The sequence below is a fragment of the Balaenoptera ricei genome, chromosome 15 (genome assembly GCF_028023285.1).
Source record: "Balaenoptera ricei isolate mBalRic1 chromosome 15, mBalRic1.hap2, whole genome shotgun sequence".
NCBI classification, from domain to species: domain Eukaryota; kingdom Metazoa; phylum Chordata; class Mammalia; order Artiodactyla; family Balaenopteridae; genus Balaenoptera; species Balaenoptera ricei.
Genome location: NC_082653.1, coordinates 50796901 through 50821939, shown reverse-complemented (window position 1 = coordinate 50821939; position 25039 = coordinate 50796901). Strand labels below are relative to the sequence as shown.

General features: G+C 48.5%; 1 protein-coding gene across 6 annotated transcripts in view; it reads right to left on the bottom strand.

Annotated features, from left to right (window-relative positions):
- RAB11FIP3 (RAB11 family interacting protein 3) overlaps window positions 1-25039 on the bottom strand; it is an 81959-nt gene that overhangs the window by 41168 nt on the left and 15752 nt on the right. The window lies entirely within an intron of this gene.

The window sequence follows — 25039 nt, the reverse complement described above, 5'->3', positions numbered from 1 at the left end:
GGGAAATGCAAACTAAAACCATAAACGGCTGTAATGAAGACAACTGACAACAACAAGTGTTGCCGAGGAAGTGGAGGCACAGGAACTTCCGACGCTGCCAGGAAGGGTGGGAAATGGTCTGGGAAATCTGGAAAACCATGGCCAACCACACAACACAGAAACTCTACTCTTAGGGATCTTTGCAAGAGAAAGGAAAACGTGGGTCCAAACAAAGACGTGTATGCAAATGTTTCCAGCAAGCGGCATTATTCAAAACAGCCAAGGAGCAGCAGCAACCCAGATGTCCACCAGCTGAGGAACGGATAAACACGATGTGGTCCCTCCATACAAAGGACTACTCTTCAGCCATGAAAAGGAATGAAATACTGACACACATACAATGTGAAAGCGCCTCAAAGACATTCTGCTAGATAAAAAGCCAGGCACAAAAGACTACAAATCATATCTTTTCACTTACAGAAAATTTTCAGAAAAGACAAACTTACAGAGCTCAGTGGTTTCCTGGGATTCTAGGGTAGAAGCAAGGGTTGACTGCAAACAGCACAAGAGATCTTTCTGGGGTGTAGAGATGTTATAAAACTAGGCTGAGGTGAAGGGCATGACTCTATAAATTTACTAAAATTCATGAACTGTACACTTTAAATGGATGAATTTTTTGGTGTATATGTTATACTTCAACAAAGCTCTTAAGAAACAAATGAATAGAAAGATAAAAAGGATTCAAGGGAAACTGACAAATACTGAAGTAAGGCAAAGAAGATCTAATATATGGATATTAGAAGTCCCTCAGAAGAAAAATCAAAGCAAAGAGCAAATATTAAAACTATACTTAGCGACTTCCCTGGTGGTGCAGTGGTTAAGAATCTGCCTGCCAATGCAGGGGACACGGGTTCAAGCCCTGGTCTGGGAAGATCCCACATGTCGTGGAACAACTAAGCCCAGGTGTCACAATTACTGAGCCTGCGCTCTAGAGCCTGTGCTCCACAACAAGAGAAGCCACCGCAATGAGGAGCCCGCGCACCGCAACGAAGAGTAGCTCCCGCTCGCCACAACTGGAGAAAGCCTGCGTGCGGCAGCAAAGACCCAACGCAGCCAAAAACAAAATAAATAAATAAACTAAAAAAAGAAAACAAAACAAAACAAAACAAAAAAAACTATACTTAAGGGACTTCCCTGGTGATCCAGTGGTTAAGAATCTGCCTTCCAATGCACAGGTTCAATCCCTGGTCGGGGAACTAAGACCCCACATGCCTCGGGGCAAGTAAGCCTGCGTGCCACAACTGCAGAGCCCACACACCACAACTACTGAGGCTGCACGCTCTGGAGCCTATGCACCACAACTGGAGAAGCCCTCATGCAGCAATGAAGGTCCCGCATGCTGCAACAAAGATCCTGCATGCCACAACTAAGACCTGACACAGCCAAACAAATAAATTAATTAGCCAAAGCAATCTTTTTTTTTTTTTTTTAACTAGGATTGGCTTCCTGTATGTTTTATAGCTACTTTATTTATTTATTTATTTATTTTTGGCTGTGTTGGGTCTTCAGTTTGTGCGAGGGCTTTTCTCCAGTTGCGGCAAGCGGGGGCCACTCTTCATTGCGGTGCGGGGACCGCTCTTCATCGCGGTGCGCGGGCCTTTCACCGTCGCAGCCCCTCCCGTTGCGGGGCACAGGCTCCAGACGCGCAGGCTCAGTAGTTGTGGCTCACGGGCCCAGCCACTCCGTGGCATGTGGGATCTTCCCAGACCAGGGCTCGAACCCGTGTCCCCTGCATTAGCAGGCAGATTCTCAACCACTGTGCCACCAGGGAAGCCCCCAAAGCAGTCTTAAGAGAAAAAAACAGAGCTGGAGGAATCAGACTCCCTGACTTCAGACTATACTACAAAGTTACAGTAATCAAGACAATATGGTACTGGCACAAAAACAGAAATACAGATCAGTGGAACAGGATAGAAAGCCCAGAGATAAACCCACACACCTATGGTAAACTAACCTATGACAAAGGAGGCAAGGATATACAATGGAGAAAAGACAGTCTCTTCAATAAGTGGTGCTGGGAAAACTGGACAGCTGTATGTAAAAGAATGAAATTAGAACACTCCCTAACACCAAACACACAAAAAAAACTCAAAATGGATTAAAGACTTAAATGTAAGACCGGACACTATAAAACTCTTAAGAGGAAAACATAGGAAGAACACTCTTTGACATAACTCACAGCAAGATCTTTTTTGACTCACCTCCAAGAGAAATGGAAATAAAAACAAAAATAAACAAATGGGACCTAATGAAACTTAAAAGCTTTTGCACAGCAAAGGAAACTACAAACAAGACGAAAAGACAACCCTCAGAATGGGAGAAAATATTTGCAAATGAAGCAACAGACAAAGGATTAATCTCCAAAATATATAAACAGCTCATGCAACTCAATATTAAAAAACAAACAATCCAATCAAAAAATGGGCAGAAGACCTAAATAGACATTACTCCAAAGAAGACATACAGATGGCCAAGAGGCACATGAAAAGCTGCTCAACATCACTAATTATTAGAGAAATGCAAATCAAAACTACAATGAGGTATCACCTCACACGGGTTAGAATGGGCATCATCAGAAAATCTGCAAACAACAAATGCTGGAGAGGGTGTGGAGAAAAGGGAACCCTCCTACACTGTTGGTGGGAATGTAAATTGATACAGCCACTATGGAGAACAGTATGGAGGTTCCTTAAAAAACTAAAAATAGAATTACCCTATGACCCAGCAATCCCACTACTGGGCATATACCCAGAGAAAACCATAATTCAAAAAGACACATGTACCCCAGTGTTCATGGCAGCACCATTTACAATAGCCAGGTCATGGAAGCAATGTAAATGCCCATCGACAGACAAATGGATAAAGAAGATGTGGTACATATATACAATGGAATATTACTCAGCCATAAAAAAGAACGAAATTGGGTCATTTGTAGAGACGTGGATGGACCTAGAGACTGTCATACAGAGTGAAGTAAGTCAAAAAGAGAAAAACAAATATCGTATATTAATGCATATATGTGGAATCTAGAAAAATGGTACAGACAAACCGGTTTGCAAGGCAGAAACAAAGACACAGATGTAGAGAACAAACGTATGGACACCAAGGGTGGGGGGCTGGGATGAATTGGGAGATTGGGATTGACATATATACACTAATATGTATAAAATAGATAGGTAATAAGAACCTGCTGTATAAAAAATAAAATTCAAAAACAAGAAAAAAAAGTAATTTTAAAAAGAAAAAACTATACTTAAGAAAAATTCCCTAGAATAAAAAAAATGTTTTTAACTACATATTTGGTTTTTTCCTTATTTTTTTCCTTGAGACTTTATTTTATTATTTTTTTAATTGAAGTACAGTTGACTTACCATGTTTCAGGTGTCAACTACCTATTGAGAGAATATATCACGTCCCTAAGAATATCAACTCCCATCCCCAAAAGACCTCATACAAGACTTACTCTGGTGAATTTCTTAGACTTTAAAGGAAAAGAAAAAAATCCTTTGAATATGCAAAAATCAAGTGATTTATAAAAGAAAATTAGATGATCATTAACCTTTCTGGCAGCAACACCGAGTAACAAGGGATATTCGAATTCCACCATCCCATGTGTTGTTGAGGACTGGGATCCCCAACACGACTGAAAAAGGAGAAAAAGATATAAGACTGAAGATGCCAGGCAAATACCCTATTATCCTGATTTTGAATTTTAAGTACCACCATGAAGCATCACTCATGATGTACTAAAAACAAAACAATCGCTTTCTATTCTGTCCACTTAGCAGTCAGCACCCCTCACACCCAGGTGAAGGTATTTACATTCCAATTCCCATTAGAGGGAACCAGGACCCTTGGAGAAGTGCTAGGGAAAGTGCAGGCTGAGCCTGGACTATCTTGTCATCCCTGAGAGCAAAGATGCTGTGAAAGACTTTGTCAGGTCACATCAAAGAACTCAGGAGCCAACCTGAAAGTGAGTTGACCTGAGCACTGACTGGACACACCAAACTCGCCTCAACCCACAATGGAGTGACAGCAGTAAAAGTCACCACTTATCACTGGAGACACTAGGGAACCTGCTTATTATTGTGAAAATTAACCCATAAAGGGAAAGAATCCAGCGGTGGGCCTGCCTTCCCTACACAGGCATAATGGGGCCACAGTAGATGAACGAGGGCAATAGCTCTGTACAGAACATCCCATCTACTAAGCACAGCAGCGATGGGATCAGAACAGCAGGTCCTGCCCGCGATCCTTGGTGAGGTAACAACACGTCACACATCACACAATACGATGTTCAGTGCCCCCAAGGGCACAGAAGACACACCCAGACACCATGTGTCTCTGATAGAACCGCGAGACACTGCCTGAATCCACCCGGAATCCAACTGCCAATTTACAGGAAATACAATGATCAACATGTGTTAACAATACTGAGGGGTGTAATCAACAAAACCCAGTCCGTGAGACCCTTGACAGGGACAGACAAGGGACCTGCTGTTTTTAAGGGAAAAAAAGATGGAGAGGAACCTTTATTGAGAGACTCAGGAGAGGGACGTCCCTGGTGGCGCAGTGGCTAAGAATCCGCCTGCCAACGCAGGGGACACCGGTTCGAGCCCTGGTCCGGGAAGACCCCACATGCCGTGGAGCAACTAAACCTGCGAGCCAAAACTAGAGCCTGTGCTCTAGAGCCTGCGAGCCACAACTACTGAAGCTCGCAAGCCTAGAGCCTGTACTCCTCAACAAGAGAAGCCACCGCGAGGAGAAGCCTGCACACTGCAACGAAGAGTAGCCCCCTCTCGCCGCAACTAGAGAAAGCCCACACACAGCAACGAAGACTCAAAGCACCCAAAAATAAATAAATTAAATTAATTAATTAAAAAAAGAGAGACTCAGGAGAGATACATCAACCTACTACCATGCAGGGACTTTTTGGATCTGGACTCACATTTTTAAAGCTTTTAATCGTATTTATAAGATAACTAGAAACTTGAATACTGACTGATGCAGGATACTGAATACTGATTATTTGATGATATTGAGGAATGGTGGTTAATTTTTATAGGTGTGACAATGATATTTTGGTAATTTTTCCAAGTGCATTGCTTTTCTTTTTTTTTCTTGGCCACGTCATGTGGCATGTGGGACCTTAGTTCCCCGACCGAGGATCGAACCCGTACCCCCTGCATTGGAAACATGGAGTCTTAACCACTGGACGGCCAGGGAAGTCCCAGCGCATTGCTTTTTTGATATATACTTATTGAAATATTTAGGGGGTAAGGCATATATGTGGTTACACGTATGTACCCGGCTGGCATGGCTGAGAAGTGTCAGAGCAGGGGGGCACACACCAGGGAGGCATCACACAATTCTCTCTAGTCTTCTATAGGCTTGAACTTTCCGTAATGAAAATAAGAGAGAAAAGGAGAAAAAGACCAAAGAAGAGCAAGAAAGAAAGAGAGGAAAGACGGGGGGAGGAGAGGGAGCAAAAGAGGAGGCAGTCAGCCAGGGAGAGGGCGGACCTTGGACCACAAAGGGCTGGCGCATGGACAGGGCACACTCGGGGAGGGGTACAGGCAAACAGGGCGCTCAGCAGTGGAGAACCCACTCTGGCCAAGGCCCCCCACAAGCACTGTTCTGTGCTGGGCAGGCTGGTGGACGCTGCCACAGTCAGCCCTCTCCCCCATCTGCTGACGTGCGTGGACAGGGACCAGCTCAAGCCGACGGACCCACAGCTGAGGATTCTCTAGCCTTCCCCCATCCCAGGGCCTGTGTGTTCCTGAGACACTGGGCTTGGAAGTCCACTCAGAAGCTGACTTCCTGAGACCATGGAGTCTGAATCCTCCCTCCTTATCTCACGAAGGCCTTCATTCCTAAAGCTCCTCGCTTGCTGGGGACCTGAAATCCACAGTGGCCAATCTGTCCTTAAGATTCCTAAGAATTTCAACAATGAAGCTACCTATTGGACACAAAGTACCAAGCTATTCATTCCTAAACATTAACCAATGCTTTTTAAACAAATTATTAAATAGTTACCATGTTAGAAAGAGCAAGGATGAATCAAAGCATTCATTTTTTTTAAACTCCACTTTAGGGCTTCCCTGGTGGCACAGTGGTTAAGAATTCACCTGCCAATGCAGGGGACACGGGTTCGATCCCTGGTCCTGGAAGACCCCACATGCCGCAGAGCAACTAAGCCCATGCGCCACAACTACTGAGCCTGTGCTCTAGAGCCCGCAAGCCACAACTATTGAGCCCGAGTGCCACAACTACTGAAGCCTGCGCGCCTAGAGCCCGTGCTCTGCAACCAGAAAAGCCACCACAATGAGAAGCCCGCGCACCGCGTGGAAGAGTAGCCCCCACTCACCACAACTAGAGAAAGCCCATGCGCAGCAAGACCCAACACAGCCAAAATTAAAAAAAAAAAAAAAATCCACTTTATTTTTCTCTATGATTTGGAGGATAAATCAATGTCCATGCAGCTAATGACTGGGGGATGGTTCTATTCTCCAAGCCCAAAAGTACTCCATTCAGAGGCCTTCAGGAAAACAACAAGGCTGGAAATTAAGAACCTGCCCTTTGTTGCAAAGAAGAGACAGAAAACCAAGCTCAGAGGAGTACACCCCATCCAAGCCAGCCAACACCCCGTCGGGCAGACAGACACAGGAGACCACAGAAACACCCCAGGAGAGAACCCCACTCTGCAACCAGCTGCAGGCAGGCGGGCCCAGCTTCCACGCGGTTATTCTAACAAGAGAAATTTACTGGCAAATTATATTGTTTCTGCTACAGACGTGCAGACATAATCTGCAGAAGAAGCCAGAACAACTTCTTCAACCACAGCTAACTCCAGCCACAGAAGCCCCAGTCACAGAAATCATGGGAAAGCACAGCCCTTCACAAGGAGAGCAACCCTTCTTCCTGCACCTGCTCGTTACTACTGTCCTTGAACTGTAACATTTTCAAAATAGCTTGTGTTTTATCAGAAGCACCTCAACCATTTACAGAACACTCCAGCCTACATAAGTAGAATCCTGACAAGTGCACATGGAACATTTATCAAGACAGTCTATATACTGGGCCATAGAACAAGTTTCAAAAGACTCAGGTCTCAAGTCAACGTCATTAACCATTAGGGAATGTAAATTCCCACTGCAGTGAGGTGCATGTGTATTTGAATGGCCAGAATGTAAGACTGGCCACACCACGCACACCAAGTGTTTGGAGGATGAGAATTGGAATTCTCCTACACTCTGCTGCCAACTGGAAAATTCCACAACCACTTTGGGAAACTGTCTGGAAATTCCTAAGAAGGTCAGCCTTATTCCTACCACACAATCACACAAAAGAAGTCATTTCACTTCTAGGTGTTACTCAAGAGAAATGAAAACAGACGTCCAAAGCAAGACTTGTAGACGAAGGATAGCAGAAGCCTTATTTGTAATGGTCAAAAAAATGGAGACAACCCAAATGTCCATCCACCCAAGAATGTATAAAATGTGGTATTCCATGGGGGGAAAAAATAAGCAGCAGCAGCCATGGTGACAAGAAGCAAAATGTTCTAGGGGCTCCTGTAGCAATACATAAACTTCATACCGACGTGAGGGTGGGCAGGCGTGGGTGGGAGAGAAGCTGATGGTAGCTCATCCCGAATGTCCACAATGAGCGCTGCAGCTCGCCCACCTAGAGACATCTGACCTGCTTTCTAGGAGCATCTATAAAGCAGCTAAACTACGTGCCGTATATATACAATGGCTTTCCCTGCTGCCAAGAACTCCTCTCAGCTGTCCTGGGCTGCTCTGCCCAAGCACCTGGAGGGACCAGCCAGCGCCCGAGGCAGCCAGAGGCCACCTGCCTCTGCACCTGGAGGGGTGATCCTAGATCACCTGTCACGATGAACTGATTAACCACACCTGGTTTAAGAGGGAGGGCTTAGAAAATTCTAAAATAAAAGCATCGTGCTGGTCTTAGATGGACAAGGTCATTCCTCATGTATCACATTCAGGAATCCACTTTTGTCTTTAGACACAGGTGTTGCAGTGTCGCCAGCCGTGTCCTTTGTGGATGGAAGGCGCCCACTCAGAGCCCAGCTGTACCCTGTGACTGGGAGGCTCTTCTTGCTGTGCTTTGGGACAGGGACACCAGAAGCTGCTGTCTCCCTACGTCTGTCATCGCTAGGAGTTTGGAGGCTTGCTGTTTGAAGATCTTGGTGCGGGAGGTGGGGGTCAGGGAGGCTGGGGTCTGGGGCAGGGGCACCTCCAGCCACTTCAGGGGATGCAGCCATTCCTCCCACCTTATTTCTTTAACAGCTTTATGGACATACAATTCACCAATTTAAAGGGTACAATTCAGTGGTTTTTCGTATATTCACAGAGCCGTCTCCATGTTATTTTAAAGACAATAAAATCTTAAAATGCACATGAGAATACTCGGGAAAATAGTCAAGTGGAAACACTCAAGCTTTATGCAAACGTGCTGAAAAGATGAAACAGAATTTACAGGAGTAACAGAGAACATGTCTGTTCAACTTATGCAACCACGTTAATCAGGGTGAAGAGGAGGCACTGCTGGACGCAGAGGCCTCTCCAGCCCTCCCTGCATCTCAACTCCCAGAAGGGGCACTATGGGCCCCCCAAGGGGCTACGAAAGGGTCCCCCTCATGGCCCTTCTCTGGATCAAGGACGATCAGGCCCTGCTCCCGGACACGTGAGGGCAGCGTGCAGTGTGCCCTCCAGCCTGTCACCTCTCCGCACATAACAGAAGTGGAGGCGTCATTCCTTACAGGACACCCCTGGACTCCCAGCCTAACCTAGGCCCCTTAGAATAAGTAAAGGAGGAAAAGAAGAAACCGCACAGTTATCCAGCACAGGTACGCACAGGTATGCAGCTCAGCAGCCGCGGCGCTGCAAGCTGGAGCAGGACAGACCTCCCTCACTCCCGCCCGCCTGGCTCCGTTCGGAAGCCCTTCTTTCTGCTCTTCAGCTTCGGATGGTTTTGGGGGTTCACTGCCTCTACGTCTAACTAATGTGCTCCTGGCGCTACTTCGTGGCTTGTCAAATTTACATGCTGCATTTTGGCCTCCTATGGTGAAAAGCAAGAATTCAACACCACCCTCCCACCCCAGTTTAGCTAGGCCTTCTGCAGCGTTCACATCATGGAGTACAGAAATATTTTTCACTGGAGAGCACTGCCTTTCTTACATAATTTCTTCCTCTGCTTAGCAATTCCCTTGCTTTCCATGCCTCCATTGTCCACACACCTACTGCTCTATCCAACCTTCCCCAGACCCCCACCCCCCGGCCCCACCCGACTCCTTGTGTTTTCTCATGCCGCTGCTCCCAGCCTGCGTTCCCACCTTCCATGCTGGGAACCCTGTGTCCTCCGTTCTTAGTGCCCTTCATCTCACAGAAGCCCCTGCAGCTTCGTGAGGAGGGGTGTGCGGTATGCACCCTGAGCATCCTCCTTTCTTAGTGCCCCTCATCTCAGAAAAGGCCCTGCAGCTTCGTGAGGAGGGGGTGTGTGGTGTGCACCCTGAGCATCCTCATCTGAGGCCAGCACTCTCCCCTTACCTGGGCAGGTGCCTGCACCCGGCTGTAGGGTGGAAACCTGTCCCGATGCAGTGGGAAGGCCATCCACCCCACTCCTGAACGTGCTGTGGCCTCTGATACCAACCCCATCGTAATGCTTTGTGTGCGGCCTGTTTTAATCTCCTTCTCTTTATTGGCAGGATTCGCCATATTTGCTGGGGGTACTTTCTCCTCACAGGAAGAGCCCTTTCACCTGGAGACGCAGTCCTCCTGAAGGTCCCTATGACGGTGTCTCTGGGCCCCTCCCCACACCTGTTGGTCCAGCAGTGCACCTCATTAATCACGCCCTCGTCCTTATCTTTCATCTCCTAGTATCTCTGCCTTTTAAAGAAGTTTCTGGGATGTATTCTTGACTTGATCTTTGTTTTTAATTTCTTATTAAAGAAATGCTTTTATTTCGTTTTTAATTTCTGAGGGTGTGTTCTAGTTCTCTGAATGTGATGTGTTCTTTAATCTGACAACATAAATCAAGTTTCATTTTCCAAGTTTTCTTCTGCTCTCTGCACTGACTCTGTTCCCTTCAAGTGCCTTCCACTTTTTCTTTTTTGTTTTTGGTTTTGGTCTCTGCCTTTCTTGTTGGAGGCTTCCCTAAAGTATCTGAGGTCCCTGACCGTCCCTCTATACTTAAAAGTGGTCACTAAAAAGCTGACGAGGGGCTTCCCTGGTGGCGCAGTGGTTGAGAATCTGCCTGCCAATGCAGGGGACACGGGTTCGAGCCCTGGTCTGGGAAGATCCCACATGCCGCGGAGCAACTAGGCCCGTGAGCCACAACTACTGAGCCTGCGCGTCTGGAGCCTGTGCTCCGCAACAAGAGAGGCCACGATAGTGAGAGGCCCGCGCACCGCGATGAAGAGTGGCCCCCACTTGCCGCAACTAGAGAAAGCCCTAGCACAGAAACTAAGACCCAACATAACAATCAATCAATCAATCAATAAATAAATCTTTAAAAAAAAAAAAAGCTGACGAGCTGGGCTTGTCGACTGGGGACCTTACTACAGGTGCCTTGGGCAGAGACCTGGCTCTGTGTTGTCCGCTGCTCCAGGACTGGACGCTATGGGGACAGGGTCCTGAGAGGGCTCGTGAATATGATGGGATAGCCGTGTGCGGCAAACATGAAGGCCAGTGCGTGTGTTAACTGTAGCAGACAGCTGGTCACAAAAAAGTAAGCTGTTGTGCTGTGAGGGCCACGTGGCTGGACCTGAGGGTGGCCAGTAGGACCCAAGGGCTGTTGCCTGCCAACCACCAGCAAGAAAACAGGGATATCAGCCCTACAACCACAAGGAACTGAATGAGCGTGGTGGAGGACCCTGAGTCCCAGGCGGGAATGCAGCCTGGACAGACACCAGGCAGAGGGCACGGCCAGTGCAAAGGGCCGGAGGAGGCGAGCCCATGGCACACAGGGAGCCTCAAGGAGGCCAGTGGCTGGAGCAGAGGGAGTGAGGGGTTGGCAGCAGAAAGGAGGTCAGTGCCCTGGGAGAGCTCCGAGCACAGGAGTCACAGGATTTGCCTTAACACTACTATCTGGCTGCCTGTGAGCCAAGGCTGCAGGGTGGGGCAATAAGGCAGTGCTCCCACAAGGCAAGCAGAGCAACAGGCGAAGCCTGAGAAGTGGTGGGACTCTGGACGTACCCTGACGACAGAGCCAGCAGCATTTCCCAAATGGATCAGAAGTCAGGTGAGAGAAAGACGTTTTGGCCCGAGTCGCTGAAAGGGTGGGACTGCTGTTTACTGAGATGGGGACACTACAGGTGGCACTCAAAGCTTCAGCCATGAGTCTGAGACGTCCATCTGACATCCCAGCATGAGCCCAGCATCCAGGAGTGCGCCGGGATGGAGAAGTGATGTTGGGGGTCATCAGCACAGAGGCCACATTTACAGTGTTAGCCTGGGAGTCAGTGAGACCAAAGTGGGAGGAGCAGCCCTGGGCCTCCAGCCCTGGGTGAGGAACTAGCGAAGTGAGACTCAACAGCCAGCGGTGTTCAGTGCTGCATGCGGCAGGGCAGGCCAGGCAGGTGACGCACAATCACGAACCAATGTAACCATGACAGCGCAGGCGTCCAGAGCTTCTGCGGCTTTCCTCACTCTGACCTAGAAATGGGGCTGCCTCATTGAGCCTTCACTTTCCGAAGGCTTTTAATGCCTACTGCTACTTTACCTTCAGAAAGGCTATGATGGCACGCTTTCAAAAATCTTTTAGTTGTGATAAAATATACATAAAATTTACCATCTTAACCATTCTTAGGTGCGCAGCTCAGTGGCATTAAGTACATTCACACTGCTGTGCACCATCACTCCCAGCAACTCCAGAACTTTCTCATCTTCCCAACTGAAACTGTCCCCACTAAGCAGTAACTCCCCACCCCCTCCTCCAGTCCCTGGCAACCTCTATCTACTTTCTGTCTCTGAATCTGATGTTCTAGAGACCTCGTAGAAGGGATCATACAGGATTTGTCCTTTTGTGTCTGGCTCATTTCACTGTGCAAAATGTCCTCCAGGTTTGTCCGTGTTGCAGTGTGTGTCAGAATGTCCTTCCTTTTTAAGGATAAATGGCAGTCGCTGTATGCATACACCACATTCTGTTTATCCATTTATCTGACCATGGACACTGGTGTTGCTTCCACTTTTTGCTGACTGTAAATAGTGCTGCTATGAACAAGGATGTGCAAATATATAATGGTATAATTTTAAGAAGAAAAAATGTACATGCAGTGTGATTCTAACACAATGACATTTAGCAACCTGGGTAAATATTATCATATTACTTCTCAAGAGGGTCTACGTGTAAAACGCTAGTGGTTTTTTCCCATTTCCTAGTCTCCCTCCACAGCTACTGAAGCGCTTTGAATTTTATGTCCTCTGTTTGAAACTGGTTGTTTTCCTTTCTTGGATCATGGACACTTTCCCCTACTGTATTAGCGTCCTGTGGCTGCTATAACAAATTACCACAAACTTAGTAGCTTAAAACTACAGAAACCTATTCTCTTACAGTTCTGGAGGTCAGAGTCCAAAATGAGTCTTTAGGCTGAAATCAAGGAGTTGCCAGGGCTGGTCCCTCCTTGAGGCTCCAGGGCAGAGTCTGCCCCCTGGCCGTCTGGCTGCCAGCATTCACTGAGGCTGGACACCCCAAGCCCGACTTCCATCGCCACACAGCCAAGTTCTCTTATCCTCCCACCTCACTGTTATAAGGACCCTTGTGGTTCCACTGAGGGCCCACCAGGATAACCCCATCTCAAGACCCTTAATTTAATCACATCCACAAAGTCCCTTTTGCCATGTAAGGTAATGTTCACAGTCTCCAGGGAATAGGACCTGGATGTCTTCCGGGGCCACTGTCAACCGACCACACCCAACTTACTTTTTTAAAATAACACTTTATTGAGATACCATTTCCACCCTTACTGTTTTAAGTCAATCCACTCCTCTTGGAAGAAATTCAGCTTACCTGAATGTTGATTTTATTTTACTTTATTAACATTTATTTATATATTTATTTATTGAAGTAGAGTTGATTTACAATGTTAATTACTGCTGTACAGCAAAGTGATTCAATTATACATATATATATTCTTTTTTATATATATTCTTTTCCATTATGATTTATCATAGGATATTGGATATAGTTCTCTGTGCTATAAAGTAAGACCTTGTTTATCCATTCTTTATATAAAAGCTTACATCTACTGACCCCAACCTCTCACTCCATCCCTCCCCCAACCCCCTCCCCCTTGGCAACCACCAGTCTGTTCTCTATGTCCGTGATTCTGCTTCTGTTTCACAGATAGGTTCATCTGCATCATATTTTGGATTTCACATCTAAGTGATATCAGACAGTATTTGTCTTTCTCTTTCTGGCTTACTTCACTTAAGTATGATAATCTCTAGCTGCATCCATGTTGCTGCACTGAATGCTGATTTTAAACCTTTATTCTCATCCGTTTGGCAGGGGCCCACTGCCATGGTCCATTTTGCTCAATGCTATACCCCAGGGTGAGAATGGTGCCTGGCCCATGGCAGGTGCTCAGTAAACATTTACTCAGTGAAAGGAGGTCTCTGTCACAGGGACCAGCAGCTGGACGCAACAGCGGGGGGCTGGTCGAGACCCCATTAATGCAGCCAGATCAAACCATGCCCCAGAAGAACACCTGCGTCTCCCAGAGCAGGTGGCTGCCCAGAGTGGACCTTCATGTCCCCCTTTATGGGGAGAGACCCCCACCTCCCCACTGGGGAACCAATGTCCTCTTGGACCCTGTGCTCTGCCTCAAGGAAAGGCCTCTCTCTCCTTGGTGGAGCAGGCAGCCCAGAGTCACCATGTAGGGACAGTGTCTAAGAAAGACACCACCACAGAAGCCCAGGCTGCTACTGGTGGCTCCTGGGCCCAGGCTGGCATGGCATGAGTCGCCACTGAAAACAAGCTCTTCACAGAGTGAATCACGCTGATTAGGATGGACTTTCTCATAAAAGTGTGGTACAACCCTCGCTTTGTTCCTAGGAAGATCACACGAGCACAGGAAAGAGCTGGGGGCACACATTTCAGGGCCTTCCAGCAGCTACGGCTCCAGAACATGGCAAAGCCTCTGATTTGCACATACTCACTTTTCTAGATAAGAAGAGACACAGCGCCACAGGCCATGTGAAACAACAGATAAAACCCCTACTTTAAGGTACCTGACCGCCCTTGGCCCTAAGGCTGCCCCTGTGTGCTCCAGACGGTTACAACCCAGGGCACTGGGTAAGCACAGCCTGGGACCCAAAACTCTTTCCCTTGTGCCTTCAGCTCCCTCCTGGGTGTATCTGAAGGCACAGATTTACAAGTGGCACAAGGACTTCATTATGTGATCATTCTGCTTAAACAAAGAGCCCTGAGATGGTCCTCTGCCCCTCGCAGGCTGCCCAGGTGAGCCAAGCCCCCCAGGTGAGCTGTACCAAGGGCGACGTTGGGAAGACGGCCTGCGAGCGTCACTCTTTAAGTCCCCGGAAGAAGACACCCTCTACAAGGAGAGCTGATGCTGCAAAGTCACCACCAGAAACAAGGCAAACCTCAAGTAGAGCCCCGCCCTCAAGTAGTGCCAGTGTTTTGCTTCACTTGGACAACCGACTTGTGACGCGGGCCAGAGAGGCCAAGGCAATCAGCAGGGGAAAGAAGAGATGACAAGACGCAAAAGAACATCCTCCCATGCAGGTCCCAGAAGACCCAGGAAGACCGACACCCCCAGCCCAGGACCATCAGGACATACCTCCTCCACTCCCCACACTGCACTCAGCACAGTCTCTCCCCCCACGTGCCCCATCCTGCTCGCTGGGGCTTCGACCTGCACCTGGCCCAGGGTGGCACACAGCTGGGAACAAATGCGCGAGTGCCCAGAAGACAGGCTCTCTCCCGCAGTCCTTCAGGTCTTCTCGCAGAACCGTTTCCCCACAGGAAACCCAGTACAGGAGCCAACAGTTACCTGGTTCAGCCACCTGACTGGGGACAACGCCCTTCAGATGTCACTCCCCAGCACCAGACCAGGTCAGAAACAGCCACACCCATGTAGTCTGTGGTTGGGTTTCAGTAGTTTTGTTTTGTTTTGAGATTTGTTTAAACCTAAAAGTGACAGTTCCTAGATTGTGAGAGTACCTAGGACAAATCTTGAGAGGACTGAAAAAAAACTCCAGAAGCTCTAAAATGCGAAGCGTTAAACCTTGGAGCTAAATAAAGCTAACTGTAGAACTGGCCTAATGTCTATGATCATCACAATTTTTTAAAAATTATCAAGAGATCATGCAACAGTGGAGAAAACTTCTAAGTCAGCACAAAATGAAAATTCTTCAGGCTCTCATTCTGTCCACTATCATCCTGTTTTCTCTGCCTTCATCTTCTGCACTTTGCTCTTTAAAAGCAGAATGCTAAACCAAAACAAAGACAGTATTTATTCCTTAATGATACAGACTGATGGCATCCATCTGAAATATATAAGAAGGGATAATAGCACAAAAGAAAGGAACTCTACAGAAACTCATAACATTTTTACAGCTCCACAGGATTTTAGAGGCTGCTTGAGCCGACCCCCACATCACAGGTTAAGAAATGGAGGCCAGTCAGCACTCACTATGACACAAAAGATACACACACAAAAATACTGTTCACTAACACTTTTAGAGAAACATCAGGTCAAATACACTCATAAGAAAAATCCAAGTTAAAACTACACTGATATACCATTGTCCCTGTATCAGATTGGCAATACTTTTCTAGAGGACAATTTGGTGTTAAAAACATTTAAAAAATCATTTAAGATTTATACATGTTTCCCCAGCAATTCCATTCTTAAGACTTTAACCTAAAGACATAATAAAGATTGTGCAGGAAGATTCAGCTAGGAGAAAGCTTATAACAGCAGAAAAATGAAAACCTAAAATACCAAAGACAGAGGATTAACTGAATAAATTCTAGCACATTCATTCATATGATGGAAAAGTAGGCATTAAAATCATGTTGTAGGAGTAAATCTGCCAACATTGAGAGATGATGACAATATACTGATTTAAAGTAAATTAAAACTGTAAGTTAATTGTGACTCTGGTTTTATTTATCTCTCTTATATAAATAATGACTTAAAGCCTAGAAGGTTGAAATGATTCACAATGCCAGATGAGATTTTCGTTTTCTCCTTTATTTGCATGTTTTTATGTAAATGTACATTATCTTGTTATTGCTTTAAAGGCAATACCAACCTGAGAACAGGTTCTTGATTCACATGTTACAAATGCTAAGATTCCTCCTACGAGAAAGTTCTTAGTGTAAAAGAGAAAGCCAAATGTTCCTCCAAATGCGGATTAAGCCCCACTAACCAGTACTTCTCGCAAAAGGCATCATAAGGCAGGCTCCTTGAAGGCAGTTTTTAAAAATAAAATCACCAAGAGGAAAATGTCTGGTGACTTTGTGGCTTTTCTCTCCTCACCAGCCAGAGTGTATCACGCTGATAAGGATGGACTTTCTCATAAAAGGGCTTTCTGTTTCCCACAGCAAAAAAGTCAGCCTTGTTTTTCCTGGATTTTAGTAGAGTAAACCAACCCACCCAAAACTGGAATGAAACACAACCGTAAACAAGTGGAAAAAGAAGAAGGGCGGGTGGAGGAGGGGAGGAGAGGGAGCCACCTGCCCCCGCAGCGTCTCTCCTGACTCTTGGGAGAACCACACCCGACAAGGGAGACTGTCCTGAGGTCCCCTCTGTGGTCAAAGAGCCACTTGATAAGCAGCCAGCGGAGCCAGAGCTCCTGCCCAGAGGGTCACTCACAGGCGCTGCCCGTGAACCCCATGCACACACGGGAAGCACAGCTCTGTGCTTTCCCACAGCTCAGCAAACAGGGCTGCTCCGACAGCACAGAAAACAATTTATCTCCTCCCGACTCCCTTGGAGTGCTGCTCCCAGGAAAGCACCACCACCTGGACCGTGGACAGCTGAGTAGGAGAGCCAGCTCCTGCACACAGCGCTGCCCAGCCTCTGCTTCTCTGCAAACAGCAGCAGCCTTCACGAGAAGTACCCAAGGCTCCAGAAGGAAAGGAAAAAGTGCTTTAATTCAAAGTATGTGCGCCCCCGCCCCCCCATTCTCTCCACAAGTACCCCTCACACTGACTGGGCCTGGGCGAGGCAGAGGGGCAGGAGCCAGGAGGGAACCTCCAGGGTGACCGCCACAAAGGAAGCCTGTGCCCAGGCCCAAACACTGACTTTCAAGCCTGACCAAAAAACATACTTGTTTACTGGTGACTTAAAAAGGCCTCAAAGGCCCCACTAATACACTCAGCTAGCGAGGCCCCAGTCACCCGTCACCACAGTGCTGGGACTTTCTCCCCAGGAGGCAGCGCCCCAAAGTGGAAAGTAATGGGACTTTGGGTCTGACAGCTCCAGGTTCAGATGCAGCCTCTCTCAGCAACTGTGTCTTCTCAGAGCGGCTCCGCAACAACATCCTGGTCTCACCCTCGACACATCTGCTTGGGCAGGACAAGGGTTTTCCCTCGCAGCCAAGCTCTCCACCTCTGTTCCTGGTCCCACCCCAGAGAGTGGGACGGAAAGTGCCCACGGCACAGCGGGGCCCTCGGGTCACTGTGTGCAGCCAGGGTCCAGATGCACGGCTCTGGGGCAGAAGTCTCCCAGTGATGCAGCAGCACCTCCTGGGCACTCGTTAGGGATGCAGACTCTCAGGTCCCACCCAGGACCTGCTGAAAAGGGGACCTGCTGGTGAGACCTGGCACTGTGTTCTAACAAGCCATCCAGGCCATCCGATGCCACTGCAGCTTGAGACTCTCTGAGCAGAAGGAGGAGCAGAGGCCTGGCCCCAGGAGGACTTCACGGGACCAGACAGGACGGGGCTGAAGGAGCCAAACAACCTGTTTGTTAATATGTAACTCCAGGGGATTCCCTGGTGGCAAAATGGTTAAGAATCCGCCTGCCAATGCAGGAGACACGGGTTCAAGCCCTGGTCCAGGAAGATCCCACATGCCACGGAGCAACTATGCCCGTGCGCCACAACTACTGAGCCTGCGCTCTAGAGCCTTTGAGCCACAGCTACTGAAGCCCGTGCGCCTAGAGCCCATGCTCCGCAACAAGAGAAACCACCGCAATGAGAAGCCGGCGCACCGCAATGAAGAGTAGCCCCCGCTCGCCGCAACTAGAGAAAGCCCGCGCACAGCAACGAAGACCCAACGCAGCCAAAAATAAATAAATAAATAAATAAATTTATTTATTTATTTATTTATTTATTTATTTATTTAAAAAAAAAAAAAAGTAACTCCAACCACCATCCCCAGACTCCCCGAGACACCCACAAGCGGGAATATTAACCCCACCTCCAAAAAACAGTGCCATGTAGGGACCCTCCTATTTCATAGGTTGTGAATCTGAACCTGGATTCCTCCTTCCTTAAACACACAATCAAAGGGCAGACTGTGTTATTACATCACAGGAAGAGGGCCCGGGGCCACGAGTGTGTATGGCTCAGGACAGGAGAGAGCAGGGCAGGGCGAAGTACTCCAGCCCATGCACGGCGCCACCAACTGGGCACGTCCCAGCTCGCAGGAGGGTTTGTGTACAAAATCTCTTTGTAGTGGAAACTACAGAGTATCAGACATAAGGGATTATTTTATTACCATTACAGGAAATTTCAAATCCATATTTAATTTTTGTGACTTGTCTATCTGTGGGTCTTTAAATAAATAAGCAGCACTTTCTCGGGGAGGGGGTGGATGTGGAGACAGAACACGCTCCACTGTCAACAGAAACTGGGGGAGATTTCATGTCCTAGGATGTACACTTCTGGAACATTTGTTTTTTCAGTAATGGACAAATATGACTTCAGTCATCAGGAGCATCAAAGGCTGAAGGAACACGGACCCAAGCTGATCTTCTCAGGTCTCAAGAGGCTGGATGAGGAAGAAGGTGGGCAGGCATGGACAGAGCTCGCCTCCCCAGCTGTGCCGCCCAGACTCAGCACACAGCATCTTCAGAAGTGAGTCTGTCTTTCCTTAAGGGATAGAAGGGTCTCTCTGTGTCTCTTGAGCAGCTTTGTGAGGAAGATGCATCTCCGACTTTCTGAGAAACCAGAGGCAGGACGCTGGGGCAAAGCAAGGGGCTCTCTTCCAGCAAGAGGGCGTCCTTCAGGAAGTTAGAGTGCCAGCCAGGCCACGGAGTGCCCACCATCACCTGTCCTCAGGGGAGAGGGGAAGGAGGGGAAGAAAGGAGCCGCCTGGTCCACCTCTCCCTGCACTTCTGGCTTCCACAGAAACCAGTTTCATCCCCAACATGGTATCCCAAGTCTTTTGAGCCACTTAGTAAGTTTTCAATACAAAGAAAAGAAACACAGCAAGGTAAGGTCCAGAAACATTTTAAGCAGTTCCCAATTTTTGAAACTATTTACAAGCTCACCACATGTAACATTAATAATACAACATAATAACACTTAACACATAACCAGGTAAATGGAACATGGTTTTGGAGCATGACTATACTTAGGAAATGAAAAGGTTAACACTGAATATGCTACTCATACATACAGAATTGGAAACAGGAGATTCTTAGGAGGCAGAATAAATGTTTTTCACAAAATAGAAATTAATTAAAAATCAACCAAAGGAAAAAATAGGTTCTGATCTGTTGAAGGGTCCCAAGTAATCAAGACACGGCAAAAACAAACACACAGAAACCACAGACAAGAAACAGAGCCTCCCTTTAAAAGAAAAGTATTTACTCTTCCTACCCAATTTCAAACAGCCCCCAAACCATTAATTCCTAGAAGGCAGGAAATGTGTTCCTAATTTCTTTTGGCAACTCCCCCTAAAAGGCCAGCACTAGCTTCCTGCACACCTTTCAGGTAACCACACACCGCCCCAGGGCCCTTGAGCCACAGGCCATAAATATACATGCAGCTTTTTAAAGTTCCTCTAGGGCGTCCCAAAGGGAATTAAAATCTAGAGAACACGGCTCTGCATGCAGTGAGCCCTCAGTCACTCAGAGTACCCCCCAACCTGTGTCAGCACCACACCTGCCTTATTCACTGCTCTCAAGCACCTGTGAACCAGGCACTGCCAGGACCCTCACTTGGACAGAGGCCTGGAGCAGGTGAGTATCTTGCCAGGGCCACCAGCCTTTGGCCCTCACACCCCCTTCCTCAGCCCCCTCTGCGATCTCCATGCCCCAGGGGCCTCAACATTCGTGTTTTCCAGAGGCTTCACTGGTGACTCCAGCTGGACACCATCGGCCACAGCTGGTCGCCCACACCACTCCCCCTTGTCCTTGCTGACAGACCCCCATCCTGTCCAGGTCTTCCTTCCTTCATCCATGTGTGTCTGCAAATATCTGGGAGGCCCACCAGGCACGTTCATGGTGGGCAGGTGGGAATGGAGACAGAGATGACAAATAGCAGCATAAGTAAAACATGGACTTTGCTAGATGGTTCAAGTGCTAAGGGGAAAAGCAAAGTGGGGAAAGGGGAACAGAGAATGCTAGAGGCAAGGAATGGCCTGTTAGTGCAGGGGAGGCCCAGCAAGCAAGGCTGCCTGGAGCCAGGCCAGCAGAGTGGTCCTGACTGGTCACCCAGTGGTTCTCACACGCCTCACCCTGCAGAGTGAATGCTGTGTCCCTAACAAGCCTCTGGGCCCTGCTGCCAGTCCAGGGACCCTACTTGCAGGGACCAGCCCGGGGAGTGCCTACAAGCAAACTGGCCAACAAAGGGGAGGGGGTCCAGTGGGCCTTGGGAAGACTGGGGGAGAGTTCCTTAGACAGAAACACAGGGACCCGGCTGCTGCAGCCCAGACGGACAGGATCTCAGGACGCTGTCAAGGGTCACCCGCCGGAGGCTTGTCCGGTGTTGAGAGGACGCACTTTCTTCATTCTTGGAGCCTGGCTGTGTTATGTGCTGCTGAGTCCTTCTACATACTGACCTCTCAGATTCTACGTCCAGCCCAGACTGGTCTCTGAGCTCCAGGCCAGAGAGCACTGGACATCCATGGAAATGCCCCCCAGACCCAGGCCTACGCCCTCCATCCCGCCCACACCTATTCGGCCACAGGATGGGACCATTACTGCCCCCCGGGGTCCCTTCTAGCCTCCCCCCGCTCCATCCCCTTGAGCACCACCTAGTCCAAGCGGTCACCAGCCTTGGCCGAACCCTTCACCGGCCTCCTGTCGGGTCTCCCCATCCACCCCTGTCCTCTCCAAACAAACCATCTTCTGGAAGAGTCAGTCTCATTTCCGACCCTTCTCTACTTAAACTCCTCGGCGCCTTCAACCCGCCCTAGGACTAAAGACCAAATCCCCTGCTAGGCCTGGCCCAGCGCCTCCTCTGCCCCCGCGGCTCCTCATCCCCCTCAAGCGCCCTCTTTCCTCCCACTCAGGCCTCTTCACAGGCTGTGCCTCCACCTGGAGTGCTCTTCCTCCCGACCCTTTGCTTCACTAATTCCACTCAGCCTCAGTATGTAGGCTCAAGAGTTACCTCAAAAAAAAAAAAAGAAGAAGAATAAACAAGAATAAACCGACTTCCCTGAGGGAAACATTCCCAACTAGGCTGGATTCCCTGTTACACAACCTCAAACACTCTGCTTCTCCTGCGCGGCACTTGTATCAGCTTGCAGCTCCTGGGGACGACCTGTCCCACGTCCTGAGGAGGGCAGGAAGCGGGCCAGCCCTCCTCACCACCATGTCCCCACGTCCCCGCACCCACGGCACCGCCTGGATGGGGAAGGTGCTCACAGACGCCACTGCACACAGATGCTGAGTGAACGAATGGCAGGTGCCCGAGCCTGAAGCCACACCCAGGTCCCTCTGACGGTTTTGTGCCCTTGAACACATATAACATCCACCTTATAGATGGAAAAATAGGGGCCCCAAACATGAAAGAACACTACATCCAGAGGCCACGTGCTACAGCACAAAGGACTCCTAATGCCCTGGGCTCAGTTCCCTCAGTGCCGGCGCCCTGGGGTCACACTCCCAGCACCGTCCAGGGCTGAGCTCCTGCAAACCGGGAAGAGAAGGACCTGTGGGCAGGGAGCACTGCCTGCAGGTTCTCCAGGGACTGCATTTCAGAGCCAGTAACAGGAAGCCCTCGCTGAGCAGCTGAGGTATTTCCAGAAGCACAGCCAAGGGCTTTCTGTCTCCTCTCTTTAGTACCTACTTCGGCTCCCACAGAAAAGCTCTGAAATGCCAAAAAAGCCTGAGTAAAACTCTTCCGTATGTCTACGACTCCAAGCACAAGGCAATAACCTCCATTTCCCCATCACAAAAATTAGCTCTTGCTTAGGACTTAGGTACATGAAAAGTGACCCGTGTAGCTGGGGGTACAGCAGCATTACTCCTAGTAAAGAAACACTGGAAAAAATAAATGCTGACCAATCACAGCACAGCAATGTAATGGAATATTCTAAGGTTAAACAACCTAAGTTCATGTTTGTGGATTTTGTCAAAATATGAAAACTTTCACACACATGTGAAATACAGACGAGAAAGGCTAAATCAAATCATCTGTTGACCCAGATTTCCTGCAGATAACATTTGGGGGACAATGGAAAGGGGTAGCAGAGCCTGCATCTGGTCCTGTCCCCCCAGCCAGGGGACACTGACAAGTCCTGCTCTGCCTGGGTCACAGGATGACGGTGGAACAGACAGAAAAGCCTGCAGGCAGATGCCTAAGCCTGTCCTGACAAATGCATGTCTGGGACACTGAGGAGAGAGAAGGGCCAAAACGGAGTTAAATGCAGAACACGGGAGCTTCTCTCCACTCCCTCTCGAAGTCCAGGAAAACACAACTCCAGAGGCAAGGCCCCAAGGTTCCAGAAGATGCACAGGAACAGACAAGCAGGAAGTTGCTTAGAGCAGAGAACAGAGAGATGTAAGCGCACAGAGGGGATGCCGGACGACCCAGCACTAGGCGTCATACCTGAAAAGGAAAGCCTGGTAGAGGGTCTAACAGGGAAGCCCCGGCAGGGAGGCCGACTTAGGAGATGCAACCACAGGTACTCCTAGAGGTGGGAGGTGAGCCCCGCTGGAGCCCCAGGGTACAAGCAGAACAGTCAGACCCCAGCAGACAGGCTAGAAAGAACTACTGACAGGTATGCAGAAAACTGAGCAAAGGGAAACATAATGTGATCACTAACTCCAGGAAAAGCAAAAGGCTGTATTAGAAAGGAAGTGTAATCACAGCACACTAAACGGGTCAGCCATCAAAAATATCTGTGGTCAAAATAAGATAAACTCAGAATGCCTACTTAGCCAAGACTGGGATTAACCGTGTTGAAAGAATGGAGGAGACGGAAGGGAAATACGTGGGTGTACCTTCCACAGGAAAAAGTCAATAGAAAGTACCTAAAATTGGAGGAAAACACCAACAGAGGAAACAGCCAGGAGCCTGGGAGCGGGAGGTGGCAGTCAGGAGAGTGCAGCTACTTTCGTCATATGACGTGTGGTACACTATTTGACTTTTTAAACTATACACGTGACAAAAAATCAAACGGAAACGTAAAATTAAAATAAGTAGGGACTTCCCTGGTGGCGCAGTGTATAAAACTCCATGCTCCCAATGCACAGGGGCTGGGTTCGATCCCTGGTCGGGGAACTAGATCCCACATGCATGCCACAACTAAGAGTTCGCATACCGCAACTAAGGAGCCCGCCTGCAGCAACTAAGGAGCCCACCCGCACAGCCAAGTAAATAAATTAAGAAAAAAATAGGGCTTCCCTGGTGGCGCAGTGGTTGAGAATCTGCCTGCTAATGCAGGGGACACGGGTTCGAGCCCTGGTCTGGGAAGATCCCACATGCCACGGAGCAGCTGGACCCGTGAGCCACAACTACTGAGCCTGCGCGTCTGGAGCCTGTGCCCCGCAACGGGAGGGGCCGCGATAGTGAAAAGGCCCGCGCACCGCAATGAAGAGCGGTCCCCGCACCGCGATGAAGAGTGGCCCCCGCTTGCCGCAACTAGAGAAAGCCCTCGCACGAACCGAAGACCCAAACACAAACAAAAATAAATAAATAAAAAATAAAGTAGCTATTAAAAAAAAAAAAAAAATCATCCCCTCGAAAAATAGTCTTTAAAAAAAAAAAAAAAAAGAAAAAAATAAAATAGGACTTCCCTGGTGGCACAGTGGTTGAGAATCCGCCTGCCAATGCAGGGGACACGGGTTCGAGCCCTGGTCCAGGAAGATCCCACATGCCGCAGAGCAACTAAGCCCGTGCGCCACAAATACAGAGCCTGCGTTCTAGAGCCCGCGTTCTAGAGCCCATGAGCCACAACTACCGAGCCTGCCTGCCACAACTACTGAAGCCCACGCACCTAGAGCTCGTGCTCCGCAATGAGAAGCCATAAGAAGCCCGCGCACCACAACGAAGAGTAGCCCCCGCTTGCCGCAATTAGAGAAAGCCTGCATGCAGCAACGAAGACCCAACACAGCCATAAATAAATAAATAAATAAATAAATAATTTTTAAAAAAGAAAGAAAGAATATAAAGTAATTACCAAACACACGTAGCAAGCTGAAGTGAGAGAGTAGCAGGGACACGTCAGGAAGAACGGGCCAAGGTGGATAGACTTCTCCGCCGGGGTCCTGGCTTCTTGTCTGTGCTTTTCTACCAGACAAAGCAGAGAGGGCAGAGGGCAGCCCAGAGGCCTCCTGAGGGGCCGGCAGAGTGGGCCCCAAGTAAACACTGGTGAAATTAATGTCCAGATAAATACAGCAGTGAGGAAAAGAGGGATGTTAAAATATGACTGGGGAGCGTGGACTTTAAAGAGATGCAAACATTTTCAAAACTCTCTGGGACAGTGGCTCTCCAAACATGACCTCAGGACCAGGGGCAGCAACATCGCCAGGAACTGTGCCAAGGAAACAGGCCCCACTCAGACCAAATCAATTAGACACTCTGGGGCGGACCAGCAGCCAGTGTTTACG